The sequence below is a fragment of the Ctenocephalides felis genome, unplaced genomic scaffold (assembly GCF_003426905.1).
Source record: "Ctenocephalides felis isolate EL2017-DRISC unplaced genomic scaffold, ASM342690v1 CF-g0.4_SCAFFOLD_01604, whole genome shotgun sequence".
Taxonomy (NCBI): Eukaryota; Metazoa; Arthropoda; class Insecta; order Siphonaptera; family Pulicidae; genus Ctenocephalides; species Ctenocephalides felis.
The window spans coordinates 21,276,413-21,291,738 of NW_020537758.1; the positions used below are offsets into that span (position 1 = coordinate 21,276,413).

The window sequence follows — 15,326 nt, forward strand, 5'->3', positions numbered from 1 at the left end:
AATAAACAGCCCAAGGTCGATTGTTTATGCAACATTTAATAGATGTCCACCGACTCAATAATGCCGCCTACCATTAAAAAATTGCAGAGCCAAATTGTGATTCAAATTCAAATTATAAAAATCATAATGGTTCCATAAACTATAAAATAATAATAATTCCGTCACAATTTTCACTTTTTCGAAAAATATGAATTGTGTTGGGAGTAAGAAGAAAAAATTATTAAAATTTGCTGAGATTAAAAGAAGAATGAAGAAAAAAAAACGGAATGAAGATAGAAGTTTAATAGAATTAAAAATTTGATATAGAATGTAAATAAATAAAAATGTTGTAGGTGGCTAAATGCTCAGAGTAAGCGAGGCCAAGTAGAAATTTAAGAAAAAAACACAATAAAATCTACAATTAATTAATATTTATATTTTTAGTAGTAAGATGTTACCGAAAATGGAAATTCTACGTCTGCCCCTAGTTTTTTTTCAAATATCATTTCTTAGTATTTAACAATGGTAAAATGATATTCTTCCTACATTTTATGGATATCACATAGCAAAGTTATAGCCGCCGATGAGGTCCACATGTGGTAGAGTTATTCTTTGTCGGGCCAAATGTAAGTGAGGGTATGTGGATGCATTTTTAATGTAAACCATGATTATCAATGTCTTATATTTTCTTATTTAATATTCAATTATGATGTGTACTAATCACATTTTTTACCAGTTACTCTTCACAAAAAAGATATATGGCATCGATGCTGTAGTAAGCTTTCAAGACAGGCATTAAAATCACCAATCAAAATTTTTTAGTGAAAATTCATTTCAATATTGAAGTAAAAAATATTTTAAGTATAAATTTATTGAAAATTGAATATAATTATATTAATCTATGTTCATATGGTATGATTTTATCAATTCATTCATATATCTTACCAATTATATTATAAAAAAGCTAGTTGGAAGTGGCATTTAGCCTGGAGACAAGTTGCAGGAACTTCCCGAAATGTGTAATAATTGATTTAATTAACCGAAATTGTGATTTAGATATTTAGATAAAATTTTCAACTATTAAATTCGAAAATAAAGTCATAGTTAAATATAAACATTGCGATTTTCAATAGAATTTTCTCAAACAATGCTGCAGCTCAAACAGATAAGTGCTTGTATGTCCTAAAATTGAAGCCTATTATTTTAAATTTTAATGAATTGATGATCACACATTACAAAAACGATTTTGGCCACAAATTTTAACTATAATATTTTCTCAAACTTTGATAAATTTTTAACATTAAACTATTCGTCGTAGGGTCGTAACATTTCATTATGATCTATAAGACCATGATATCTATTGTCTAAAAAGGTTTATAAAATTTGGCAAAAAAAATTGTTTCAACAGTTAATTTCAAGAAAACGGCCCGACAGAAAAACATAAACTTCTCTTTCGGGAAGTTAATAATATAAATAAAAATATTTTTTATGAACAAAGTACAAAAGTAGTAATTTTATCAAGAGCCTAATATGTTTTATGAAGCATAAAATAAGATGTTCGAAATTACCGATTTTTTTTCATGATTGTTTAATGCTGTTTGTACATGATGAGAACATTATTTACAGTGTATTAAATAAAACATTTTCTGTTCTCTAGTATATATTTTAAGCTCCCAAAAATATGTAATCTTTTAAGTTCAAAATCTCAAATTTTGGACCCTTACTTTTTAGCTTTACGCGATATTTGATTAAAATTATAAGAATATTTATGATTAACATTCTTGCTCTTGAACATATAACATACTTCTTAACGTATGTATTTTATTATTGAAAATTTTACCACAAATGTAGAATTTTTTTTCAGTTGCATGTTGTTTGTTATTAGTCACGCTCAACTAACTTTTAAATATTAACTTGCGGTTATGTATTTTTTCCTTCAAATTACTTATAAATATAACGATTGATATAATGAAAATTAGCACTTCATATTCATGATTTATTCTAACAATAGGTGTTAAATAAATAATAACCAAGTGTAGTACAAGTTATATTTCATTCGCCGTTTCTTAGAAGCCTGAATTTATTTTAGGTATTGAATTAATTTACTGCAGAGATAGTTTTAAAATGTATCACTGGCATTGTAATTTTTTTCTATACTTTTTGCAAACTGTTCTGCGCATTTTGTTCAGAGTTCATAAAGCGTCGAGTTGGGGTCATGAAAATTCTGTTTGTCGCGTTGTATTGCTCTTAATAATGACCAGTGTTTCTAAAAAATATGTATAATAATATAAAGCTGTGTGCAAAATTTTCTGTCTATATATATAATACACATATACTTACTTATACATGTGTAAAAATTTAATTAACGCATAGATATAACAGGCATTTTGTTTTATGGCAAGTTGTACGAACTTTCTGATATATGTACATAATCTATTTAATCAATTTTTCCTAATCAGGTTCAGGATTTTGATGAAACGAAAATTTATCATAAATCTTCTTATTATGAAGAAACACCTAGAATTATTATAAAATTACTATCCGTTTAATATTAATTATGAATAAGCTTGACAAGACCCTAAAATAATATCTATTATTAATAATTACGGCTTGCTTATGAATAAATAAATAAATGGTCGTCGCCAGGATTTGAAGAAAGGCGAGTTTTTATTGAGCTTCATCAAATGGCCATTGATATTTTTAAATCAGTCAGAAGTTCCCAGAAAAAGTCTGCGAAGGAGTTTAGCGAATTTTTATTGAGTTTCATCAAATGGCTTTTAAATTTTTTAAAATCAGTTCAGAAGTTCTTGAGAAAAAGTCGACAAGTATTTTAGCTCTCATACACACAAGCATGGGTTTTTCAATTTTGGTGTCAAATAATTCAGAATGTCTCAAAACTTAAAAAAAAAAAGTAAAATTGGTTAGTCGAATTTTTGACGAAAACATAAATTCCTTCGGAGAGCTAAAAATTTAAGAAAGTGCAGAAGAACTTTTGTTAATGTACAAAAAGTTTGATATTTTCATTGACTAAATTTTTAATTTAACTAATGGCGTTTTTAACAACTATTTTTAACATATATTTCATCTAACTACATGTTAGTATTCAACGAAATCGAACATTTTAACTCTTTCTACTCGGATGCCGCCGCTGCGGTGGAAAGGGTTAAATATTGTCTAGTTTATCTACAATTTTTGGGACCAAATAAAACTATATTTTTTGACATTTTTATTGTTGGATCATCTTACTTATTGAACCTTCAGGATGCATATTTCAAAACCATTATGCGTGGATTTGAAAACCTAAAACCCGGTAAATATTTTGTATGTTCAAAATATAACTTCGAGTATCAATTCATGTTAAAATTGTGACTTCACCTTATCAATTAATCATGCAATTTCATCTTCATTTGCTTCCATACTGATTATTAAAATACTATATTGTTCAGAAATGACTCAATATAAATACAGAGGTTTTCTAATCTAGATTCCGAGTTTTATCTTATAGTGAGTAATCGTACAAGGACAAAAAATAAGTGCCTGCTCTGAATTACAAATTAACATAAGTATAAGCACATGTGCAAAGTATTGTTGTGACGAGGAGTGGCCGCCGATCTGATTCTCAAACTAATCAACGGATGAGAAAAACGTTACATTTCCATTAAATTAAATCTTTAATCACTGTGAACATTGTGCATATGAATAAATTAGATTAAAATTTAAAATTATTAGATAAAAATAATTTTACTTTCTTGACTTTATAATATTGATACAGCCACGTAGTTATGAAATTTATTAAAATTCGCCTTCGATAATTTAGGTTGTTGGGTTATAATTTAACCTTGTAGTTGTGGATTGTACTAAACATCTTATTATTTAGTACACATGTTGTTTCGCGGACTTTATTTTAGAAGTAAACAATTAGTTTCATCAAAACACTCCGCTACCCCCTCTACCAGGCGTAGCAACCATTCCGTGTAAAAGCTCAATGTCATGAAGATTGTCACCTTCATGGCCAATACAACAAAACGAAAATACGTCCGAACAGGTATATTTCTTCATCCGTCTTGTCGTAGTATCTATATAAGCATTTGAATGCAATTTGATAGTATTGATCGTGGTCCTTAAAAAAATCTCACGTTTTCAAATTATGAGCTTTTAACTTCAACCTAGAGCTTTGGTGATATTTTGACAATTTTTTGGTTATTGTGGTAATTTGCATTACTTTTATATAAACTTTAAACCGCGAGTAATATTCTATGATGCAGTTGAGAATATTGACACAATTGCCCCAAAATTTCATGAAATACCACTGTTTGTAGAACTATTATAATTTTTGGTCGACTTTGAGAGGCCCTCAAATGTTTTTGTTTCCCATAAGCCTTTAGTAGAATTTTACTGTAAAATGATGAAAGATGGATTGTGGACATATTTACCAAAATCACCATAAATGAGTAAAATCATTTTACTTCAATTTTTAATTTGTCATAAATATCAAACACTACATTGAGTCAAATAAAATGAACTATATTACTTGAAATATGGTTAATAATCTTCATAATCTTTCATTCTCTGCAATACTGTTATCGATACCAGCGTTGAATCACCAATTATAAATACCTGCGTTGAATCATCAAGTGCTCAATAATTTTTTTTTACAATATGATATACCAATAGAAAATATGTATGTTTAAAATACTTTTCATGTTTCTTTACGCATGTGAGGAAAAATAATTAAAGTACAGTAATGAACGCGATAACACAGGTGAACGACACGTTATTTGTTTCTATGTTTCAAACCATGCAGTGCTTGCTTTATTAGATTTCAGATTAAATAATTTGATAAACTCTTCTGATATTTTATTTATTAATTTATCACTACAGCATATTTGCAGTGATTAGGATCGATTTAAATAATCAGTAATCGATATTATGCTAGATTATTTATTAAATTCTAAGTTAGCCAGATTTATTTTGGGTTAACAAATATGCACTTGGCTAATTTATTTAAAGCAAAGTTGCTACTATCCCAGAAACTAATAACAACTTCTCGCAGAGTTCGTTTTCTTCAGAAAATTCCATCTGACAACTTCCAACTGTGAACCACTTTTGAAAGTCCTGTAATACTTCAGGATTTTTGCAAAAAAAAACACCCATTAATATTTATTGAATTTATTAAATTTATTAAATCATTAAAATCATCTCTTTTCCCCTAACAATTATGAAGGCTCGCCCCTAGGTAAGCGTTAAGAGCGACGTTACTTGATGTAGAGGTCCCGGGTTCGAGATCCTCTTTGAGCAGCCTGTTGTATACGAACAATATACAAATATGCACTTTGGCTAATTTTTTAAAGCAAATGCTAATACCCCAGAAACTATAACAACATTTATAACTTCTCTTGAAAGTTGTTTTTTCAGAACCAACTTCCAACTGTGAACCACGCGTCGAGTCCTGTAATACTTTATAATTTTTGTAAAGACCACCATTAATAGCCATTTATTGAATCATTAAAATCATCTTTTTCCCCAACAATTATGAAGGCTCGCCCCTAGGTAAGCGTTTAAGAGCGACGTTACTTGATGTAGAGGTCCCGGGTTCGAGATCCTCTTTGAGCAGCCTGTGTAAACAAACAATATACAAATATGCACTTTGGCTAATTCATTTAAAGCAAATGCTAATACCCCAGAAACTATAAACAACAATTTTTAAATTCTCGTAGAAGTTGGTTTTCTTCAGAAAATTCGATTGATCAACTTCCAATTGAACCACTTTTGGAAGTCCTGTAATACTTCAGGATTTTTGTAAAGACCACCATTAATAGCCAATAATTGAATCATTAAAATCATCTTTTTTCCCCAACAATCATGAGGGCTCGCCCCTAGGTAAGGTTTAGGAACGACGTTACTTGATTTAGAGATCCCGGGTTCGAGATCCACTTCGAGCAGCCTGTTGTCAAGCAGTAGTGGCAACAGTTTTTCACTTGGTTAGATCATCAGACTGACCATACATATTTGATGATTTTATTATTATAATTTATTTAATAGGGCTATCTTTTTTTATTGATGCTGCAATGCCGGGTAAGTGCTATTTTCACGTGGACACATATTGTGACTATTATTTTCCAGTAAAAACCGATGTCACTGCTGCTTGACACCAGACTGTCTTAACCGCAAATATCGACCACAGAACCTCTGACATTAATTCTCGGTGTGTAAAATCGTGAATTATACCATTTGTTTCTACCTTTGCTGGTAAGACGTACAAGAACGACGATTTTCGAACAATTGGCTGCATATAATAGCCGTTCGCGTGATATATGCTTTCCCATTGTGAATGTCAAGTTTGATGCCGTGCACTTCCTCATTGTCCGATCCGAGTACAAGCCACGTTCTGGTACGCGATATAGGACACAATATCTGCTTCGTGACAGAACTATTGATATAAATGCACGTACAAAGTGCTTATTTTATAACAATATAGATTACAAGCTTATTGTTAAATACTCTTGAACAAACGAGTAATTATGTTCATTTTGAGAATTAGAAATTTGTGTTTAAATAATTTTTTTAAATAGTTTTTCACCCAGTTGTATTAACAGGTTAATCGCCTTGCCAGTATGTGTCTAACACTAAGAGGTTCTACATGCGCCATACGCTATTGGTAGAATGAGAAAATGTCTTAACCCTTTCCACTCGGATGCCGCTCTTCCAGCGGCAAAATGCGTATAAATCGCATTTTGCGAGTGGAAAGGGTTAATATAGAGCTATGTCAGTCAATAGTGTTTTTCCAGGAATTTTTTCGCGTTTTTTTTTTCTTTATACATTAAGTTTTCTTGATACATTTCTAACTAAATTATCTAAAAAAGTTGCCATGTCAATGAAGTGGAGATTAACGTGCTAATTTCTTCTTTTACATATTTTTCTTTCTAAAAATTCTTGAACTAACACTGTGTATCATGTCTGCAAATCTATATTTTTATATGTAGCTAATGTGATACTACACATTAAAATAGATTTGCAGACATGATTCGCAGTGTTAGTTCAAGAATTTTTCAACTAACATTGTGCATCAACTCTGCAAACTTATATTAAACACTTTAAAGTGCAATTTTCATCCTGCAAGTCCTTCCACCAAACTTTTGTTTATGAATGTCTTTTCTTATCCTTATACACAGGCTTTCAGTATATTTAAGGAAGTATATTTTTGAAACTTTTTCACGTATCAACTTTTCACCAAATTAAAAAAATATACTAAAAATTATAATTTGCAGAATATTATTTAATTATATATCGGATAGCTAAAAGTGGTATCAAATCTTTGATATAAAGTTTCGAAGGAAATTAAATGCCAGTACATTTTCTAATCCACTAAGTTTCTTCGGTGTAATTAATTAATTTTTTCAAAATAAGATATGTTAAAAACATCAAAACATAGTGAAATAAACGTTTTTTAACTAATAAAAGACTGTAAGCTAGAAGAATAATTGTATTTTAATAAAAAAAAAATGTTACACTTTAGCACAAATATTATAGGTATTCTTACATATGCAGTTTATGTTTTCAAATGATATCTCCAGGAAAATCGTTACATCAAAGAAAAGTATTTTGTTAAGTAACCATAAAAATCTAAAAATAGTAATTCCATATTATACTGGTGACTGGTACAGGGCCTCTCTGTATGTGTTTCGTCTGAAAATAAAATTCAATTTTAGTTCTGGACTGAATATTTTAGTTAATTTTATTTCTATGAATTATTTGAATTAGTACTTGAGATTTAATTTGACCACACAAACAATTATTTCATACTAAAATATGGATTGTCTTTGATAAGTAGTCATTTATTGCTGTATGCTAGTACCAATACCACTTCTAATTATATTGAACACGTGAAGTAAAAAATATTTATCCATACTTACCGAAACAGTTGTGTTTATTCATCTGTAATGTTTGGAAACTCTGCATTACTGAAATAATTTAGGAATAAATTTTCGAAACTATAAGAATTCCACTTAAGAGGTTATTTCGTACTTACCCAACGTGGATCAATATGCATTACACAACATTCGTCGGCAATGTGGAAAGGCTCTGTAATCAATCAATTGATTCAATTAGTAGCTTCATTGCTACCACTTAATTTATATTTGTTTTCCTCTTGGATATTGACGTAATTATTGATTACAAACTCGTTCTGTGTAGGCCCATCATTGGAATCGCTTTAGATTTCGGCGAAAACTTATCTTCTATATTTTACTACATATGTATCTTCTTCTTTTTACAAATGTTAACATGAAGATAAATTTTATGACGTCGATACTTTCTTAAACTCCATATACCGTTTCAATTAAATCTTATTTGAATCAATTCTCTAGAAAATTGTCTAGTAATATTATAAATCTCAAGCTGTGTTATTGAGTTTCAATTCGGCCGCTTGACCTCTAGTCAGAAAATTTATGAATGACCGTATTTATAAAACTGTACAAGAATCCATATATAACTGAGCCAAAATTTCACACAACGTTTTGGCGGTTAAGGAGGTTGTTCGTTTTTTTTTTTACAAAAAATGCAAGGTATTTGTTTTTGTTTTTCTCGAAATGTATTTATCATAGAGACATGCGTTTTTTTAAAACAAAAATTACAAAATCATAGAATATTACGAATTTTTCTTCTTTTTTTGCCGTCATTTTTTAATCAGGGGGCGCCAAAGTCGGCCTTGCAAAATCGATCTCTTTGCGTGCCGCAGATAAAATCCGCGCATCGCCCGAAACAAAAAAAAAGAAACTACGTTGAAGAAGAAGTTTGAATCCAGTCCCCCTACCAAAATGAAAGAAATAAAGCAAGAAGGAAAAAAGTGGCAGCTATTTTAAAAAAAAGTGTTAAAAAAGGCCTTGTTGTTGGGGCGAAAAGCTTCGCAAAATTTTTTTGCGTAATGTTATCAAGTTGTTTGAGGTAGGGGGACTAAGTATTGCAGTGGTGAACAAATTAAAAAAAAATGCAAGTCAATCCGACTTGTAGTTTTTTTTTTATTTGTGGCACCGCTTTGGAAAAAGTCAATTTGAGAAAAACGTATTTAAAGTTTTTAATATAATGTACTAAATACACCATTTAATTAATGTACTAATACACCATGGTGTTCAAAGATGCTGACACATTAAAAAGGTCACGTGCATGAGGTATTATAATGAAAAAGAGAGCAATTGGCATACAATATCTCGCGGAGCGATGAAAAAAACGGTTTCAGAGGATCATACTATAGAGATATAATATCTATAACTTCATAAAAAAATAGATATTGAGATGATTTTTTTTTTAAATTATTCTAAGGTTTTAGCTTTCATAATATCAAAAAATCTCCAAATCGAGAAAAATAAATAAAAACCGAACAATCCACTTAAAATATGAATATCTATTTATTTGCTGGATTAAAATAAATGTTTTCAGTTAGAAACTAACGTTGAACTTCGTATTCCGTTGAGTTTCTAAGCATCCTCGGTATGCGTGTTCTTCAAAGTTATAAAGACATCATTTTATGACATCTCGTAGAAGCTGAACATCAGAACACGATAATGTCGTAACGAAAATATTTCGATCTGTTGCACTTGCCTGCTGGTATACCTGCAACGTACCTGCATTTGGAATAATTTCGAATGCTGCCTGCGAACAGCTTTTGCTCTTCGGTAATGAAATGCATTTACGCATCTGTATTGCACAAGGCGTAGTGGGAACGCTGATATCTCAACGAAAAATAAGTAAAATCCTCAAGTTTTGTTTTGTATTTAAAGATTTATTATTTCATTTATATTATTTGATACATACATATTTTTATGCAATTTAGTTACTCATGTGTGACTATCCTAAGATATAAATAATTAATCTTATATTTAATACCAACTAATAAAAAAAAATTACTTATAAATAAATTTCTAATCATGCAAAAAATAATCACTAAAAACCATATCTAAAGTCCTCAAGTAAAAATACGTGGTGTATAATTCTGATTTTGTGTCTGTCTCGTATGATTTCTTATAGTGTTGCCAAAGCTTTCGTTACGTGCTTCATACGAAAAAGCTCAAATTTTTATTTTACAAGAAAAAATGTAAGTTCTTTTATCGTTAACTAGTTTCAGTTGGTCCCTTTTCTTTGAAAATTGTATCGAAGGGCAGCACGCAAATTTAAACTGTTTATTAATCATAATTTATTATTTTAAATTGGTGTCATATCCAAAATTATATTAAACACCGTTTTAATAGTAGTCAGCCTGGGCAATATGAGAATTATATATTCATTATATTCTCATTGATTATCATATTTTAATCATTATATGTGATGAATACTATAGTATCCAGTTTATCACAATGAAAACGAATGCTATAGCATTCACGTCCGCAAACGTGTTAAATTGATTTCAAACTCATATGGAATTACATTGGATTTATTGGTTAAATCAGCGTGGACTAATATAGAAATAATACAGAAATTTCAGAACAAATTTTTGAAAATATATCCCGAACAGGGTGATTCATCTCGATACGAACACACCTACCATAAAAGTTGTAAAACAAAAACAGCACAAAAATATAGAAACAAACTCATACTCTACTTAATAATAGAGAACTATCAACGTAGGTAGATTGAAGAGAAAAGCGCCTCTTGATCTAAGTCATCAATTTTCTTGATGATAAGATTGAAACAACTTAGTAATTATTTATAAGAAATTATTCATGAGTAAACAGTTACGATTATATCATTATCATTAAAATATTGTTAATATTTACAACTATTGAGTTGTTTCCCACATGTCAATTATACAACAGCTGACAATTGTAATTTCCTCAAATTTACTAAATGTCCTTAACTGGACAGTTCTAAATAAAATTGAGAATAAAAAAAATAGAATTAGATTGGATCAGTGGTTAAAACATCGTGGGTTTCCAAATGAAATCCATTTTGATACTCAAATTATCAGATTAAAAAATATATTTTAAACAAATTTGCTGCAATCCATTTTATGCCTGAAAAGTCAATTAAAACGAGGATCTCTAGAAATGCCTTTTATGACACATGACTCTAATTTCACTTTAAATATCAATGAAATTAAAAATTATTAGCAATAGAACTACTTTAACCTTTTTCACTCGGATGCCGCCGCCCCGGCAGCAAAATTCATATGAATCTCGGAACCAGCGAGTGGATAGGTTAATGCTGCCTGCAGGATTGTGTATTTAATAACAAAACTAGTTTATAACCTACCTAGAACAATAAAGAAAAATTATTTATTCTACTTAGTAACATTCTGTTATCTTTAATATTATTTTTTATTCCTCAAACATAGCATTCAAGATGCAATTTCACCACCTATGAACATGTTACATGTAAGAGAGAAAAAGAAGTTAGATTGAATAAAATAATAAACGTATTAGAAGCCGAGTGTGAAAATAAACTATTAGAAGCCTAGTATTTGCAGTACATAATATAAAATTATTTTAACAATTACGTTTACATTTTTTTTTTAAATCTTATTCCCTAATTGTCAATCGGCGCCCTTCTCACCAGATCGAATGAACTGCGCGCTTGCTTGCTGCAGGTACAAAGATTAGAATGCGTTTCGTAACGATTACGCTTTGCTGATACGAGGGTTTTATCGCCGCCTTTCCTGCTAAAAATACATATTCCAGTTCCTGTTTAAATAATTCTCGGTATTTTGAATGAGCTATTCTAAATAAGTGTAAATGATACACTAGAACAGGTTGCCGGGTAAAAAATACACATCTGTTTGTTTTATAAAATGCCGAAAGATTAAACAATTACCACAAGGCGTATTTAGTTGAAAATTATATGATAGATGTATTATTTTAAATGTGCTTCTTAAATCAATAGTATATTAATGAATTATTCAATAAGCTCAGTTGCTGATGATATCATTTCAATTTTATTGGACACTTGGAAGTTTCTATCCCATTTCAAAATCTTACCTGTTTTTTTTAGTTTTTTGATTGCTAATTGTTTTAGGCGTAGGCGTAATTTTTCCATGTGTAATCATTGTGTCACAGTCAATGTTATTTCCATGTTATGTAAATGCAAATATATAAAGATGCGACATGTTCATTATATAATGGAACTAGTTTTATATTTCAATTAAAAAGCCTGAACATATAAGTTATTTGGGTAATAGCAATTGGATATTAGCTATTATTTATTCTATTTTATTTTTCATTTTATTTCATTTTAACATCACATGTTCAATTTATACAAAAATTGTTCTCTAAAAAATATAAATGGAAAATATTACAAACTCGACATTTATTGATCATTTTCTCAAATTGTATGGTCGTCTGATTGCCTAGTAGATGGGGCTCATTAGGGTCCAATGGCACCATTGTAACAAGTTGCTTCGGATAATTTTTCTATGTAAAATACCTATATTTGATCTACACCATTTCAAGACAATCTAAACAAGTAAGAGTACAATTCGCCATTTTGTAGACGACGCTATCGTAATGGCGCCAAAACTTGTTCGTAAATTATTGTATATATTATCGATCATAAAACTGCAATGCAACTCACTAAACTAATTAAAAAATGCAATAATAATTACTTCCACTATAAAAATCACTGAAACTTTTCCGGTTACTTCAACATCCATCGGCTTCGCAGCATTATGACCCGGGCGTATTTTAGCGCCCGGGTCATGCGCCATCCATGTATGCCTACCAGATGCTAGCACAAAAAAAAAATTTTTTTTGTAAACATTCAAAGAAAACTCCTCCTCAGGGGCCTCTTCTTATTCATGTATATTGTATCTAATTTTCCCACTCTATGAAAATATTTTAGTTATCCAGTTTTGCTTCTCTATGAAAATATTAGGGATCATTAAATTAGCTTGTGGACATCATTTTTGATATTGTATTCAAATCGTAACAAGTTTGGGGTTTTGTTATAAAAGTTTGGTCATTCTTGTTCAAAACTTTCGAAGGGCACTAGCCAAAGTACCTACTTATATTCAATATATCAAATTATAATCGCAGTTTAAACAAAATTTTTCTTACCAATTAAAATATTTTTTTTTTTTTGGTAAGTACCTTACCTAAAAGATAAAATTGAGATAAGGATCTGTTTATATTTGATGAAATCCATTTCACGAAATATGTTTCCAAGTGAAAGAGTATACCCCGACATAGCTGCATTAATCTAAATATATATCTTAAGTATTAGATAAATTCTAATAAAAAAGCTCATAGAAATTTAAACCCTTTAGAATCGGATGCCGCCGCTCCAGCGGGAAAATTCATATAAATCTAGGAATTTCGAGTGGAAAGTTTTGAGTTCTGGCTGTGTTGTTCAAATTCAAATAACAATAATAATGTTAAGCGAATTAAAGTTTTTTGTCAGTTTGAATCCCTAGCGAATGCTAATCTCACCTCAAGTCTACGGAAACCTTTTCTAGTAATCCAATATACTTGCTCTATATTTTAGAAATGAAATTATTCTGAGACAATTCAGTTACGTGAATCACACGTTATTGTTGTAACGTTTATTTCAATTCCATTTAAAATATTGACGATAAAAAATAATATATGAAATCAATCAAGCTAGTTACAATCAGATCTAAATATAAGTTCAATTATAAGCAATTTCTATCAACTTCAAATATGTGGATTCAATCTAATAAATCATGAATATTGTATAACAGGTTGCACCACAGCCATGCATGTCTGAAGTGATTTTATTTCAATATTTAAATCTTGAAATTATGTACTTCAAATTATTGTAACGGCAAGGATTTATTTTTATGCCGTGTAGCTGATGCAAATTTCTTGTTAGTAGCTATGAAGTATTTGTTTATTATTTATGGGTATATGTTTCTATTTAAAAAAAATCTAGTTTCACTTGGAATTTCAAGTACAGATTAATTTGCTCACATCCATCAGTATTAATGATGATGAAGCAGAAAACAAGGCTATTAAAGATATGATATTTACTAATTAGGTCATTATCTCTATATTATTAATTTTATGCATTTTTTTATTTCTGGTGACTTTCGCTTATAATAAAAAATAATGTCACTAAAAACTATTTGCATTTAATTGATCCAAAACAATATATTTATGCATATGAACGGTGTTTTTATTGAACTTAAGGTAAAAGTCGAACGACAATCGCGATCATAAAACATTCTTCACACCACATGGTAGCGCGTAGACCCATTCCTCGAGAACACCGGAATGGCTGATGAAATCTTGTAGAAATCACACTTTGAAAGTAGACTGAGCGGGTAAAATTCAGGTTTTAACTCAAAACGGACTTCCATTAATTTTTATCGACTTTGAATACTACGAGTTGAATTCAATTCACTTAATCGTCTCTATATATAAAATCCTTCTGTAATGAAAGGATACTACTCCTAAACAATTATTCGGATTTTGATAAAACTTTCTGAAGTTTGTTGGATTGTAGAAATAAATGAAAAAAATACAAAAAAACGCTTTTATATTGAAAATATTTTGTTACATGAGAACTGTCACCTGCCAAAAATGTCGATTCATTTGAAATTTGAATTTATTTAAGCGAGCCTAGACAATATTAGTATTTAATATCCATATTCATGATTATGAATAAGAAAAATGCAATATCTACAATATATTGCCGAAAACCAGTTGATTGAAAAAATGATTTAGAATTTTATTTTATGTGTCAAAAATTATTCGTTTCATCATTATCTTGGATTGAACAGATTTTACAAAATTGTTCACCTAAGATTTTAATAAAGTAGTAATGTTTAATAACTTATTAGTGTGAAAAAATGTAGTTTGAATGTGTAAATGCCAAAAAGCAGCTAATAGGGTACGCGATTATAAAAATTATAGACTATATATAAATTATTGAAGTAATTAAAATCATTTCACGGTTGGAAATAACAAGGGTGATATTGTTCTTTCACCGTAGATATTATATTTATTCTTTCTGAATTTTTTTATACTGATAAAAAAACTGCAGTTTGCAATACGTATATAGCTTATGCTAAGACCAAAATGGAAGGGCATCAAATAGAATTTTAAAAAGTATAGGATGTAGAATATTAAAAAATTTGGAACTTAAATTGTAGACGTGGTACAGGACACAGGTTTGTCGGGCATCTAGTATATATGTATATAAATATATATATATATATATATATATATATATATATATATATATATATATTTCATTGAAAACCAAATGCGGGTTGGAAATTGGATAAGAGGAATGTATCAGAATATGAATCGAATTGGTTTACTCAAGATTCCGTACAAATGTTTACCAATGAAAATAACAAACAACTATTTTCTTGCAAGAATTTTCTACCCACATTTCAT

At 29.6% G+C, this 15,326-nt stretch overlaps 1 protein-coding gene across 1 annotated transcript in view; it reads left to right on the forward strand.

Annotated features, from left to right (window-relative positions):
• The window catches only part of LOC113373507, a 72,393-nt gene that overhangs the window by 54,456 nt on the left and 2,611 nt on the right, over positions 1 to 15,326 (forward strand). The window lies entirely within an intron of this gene.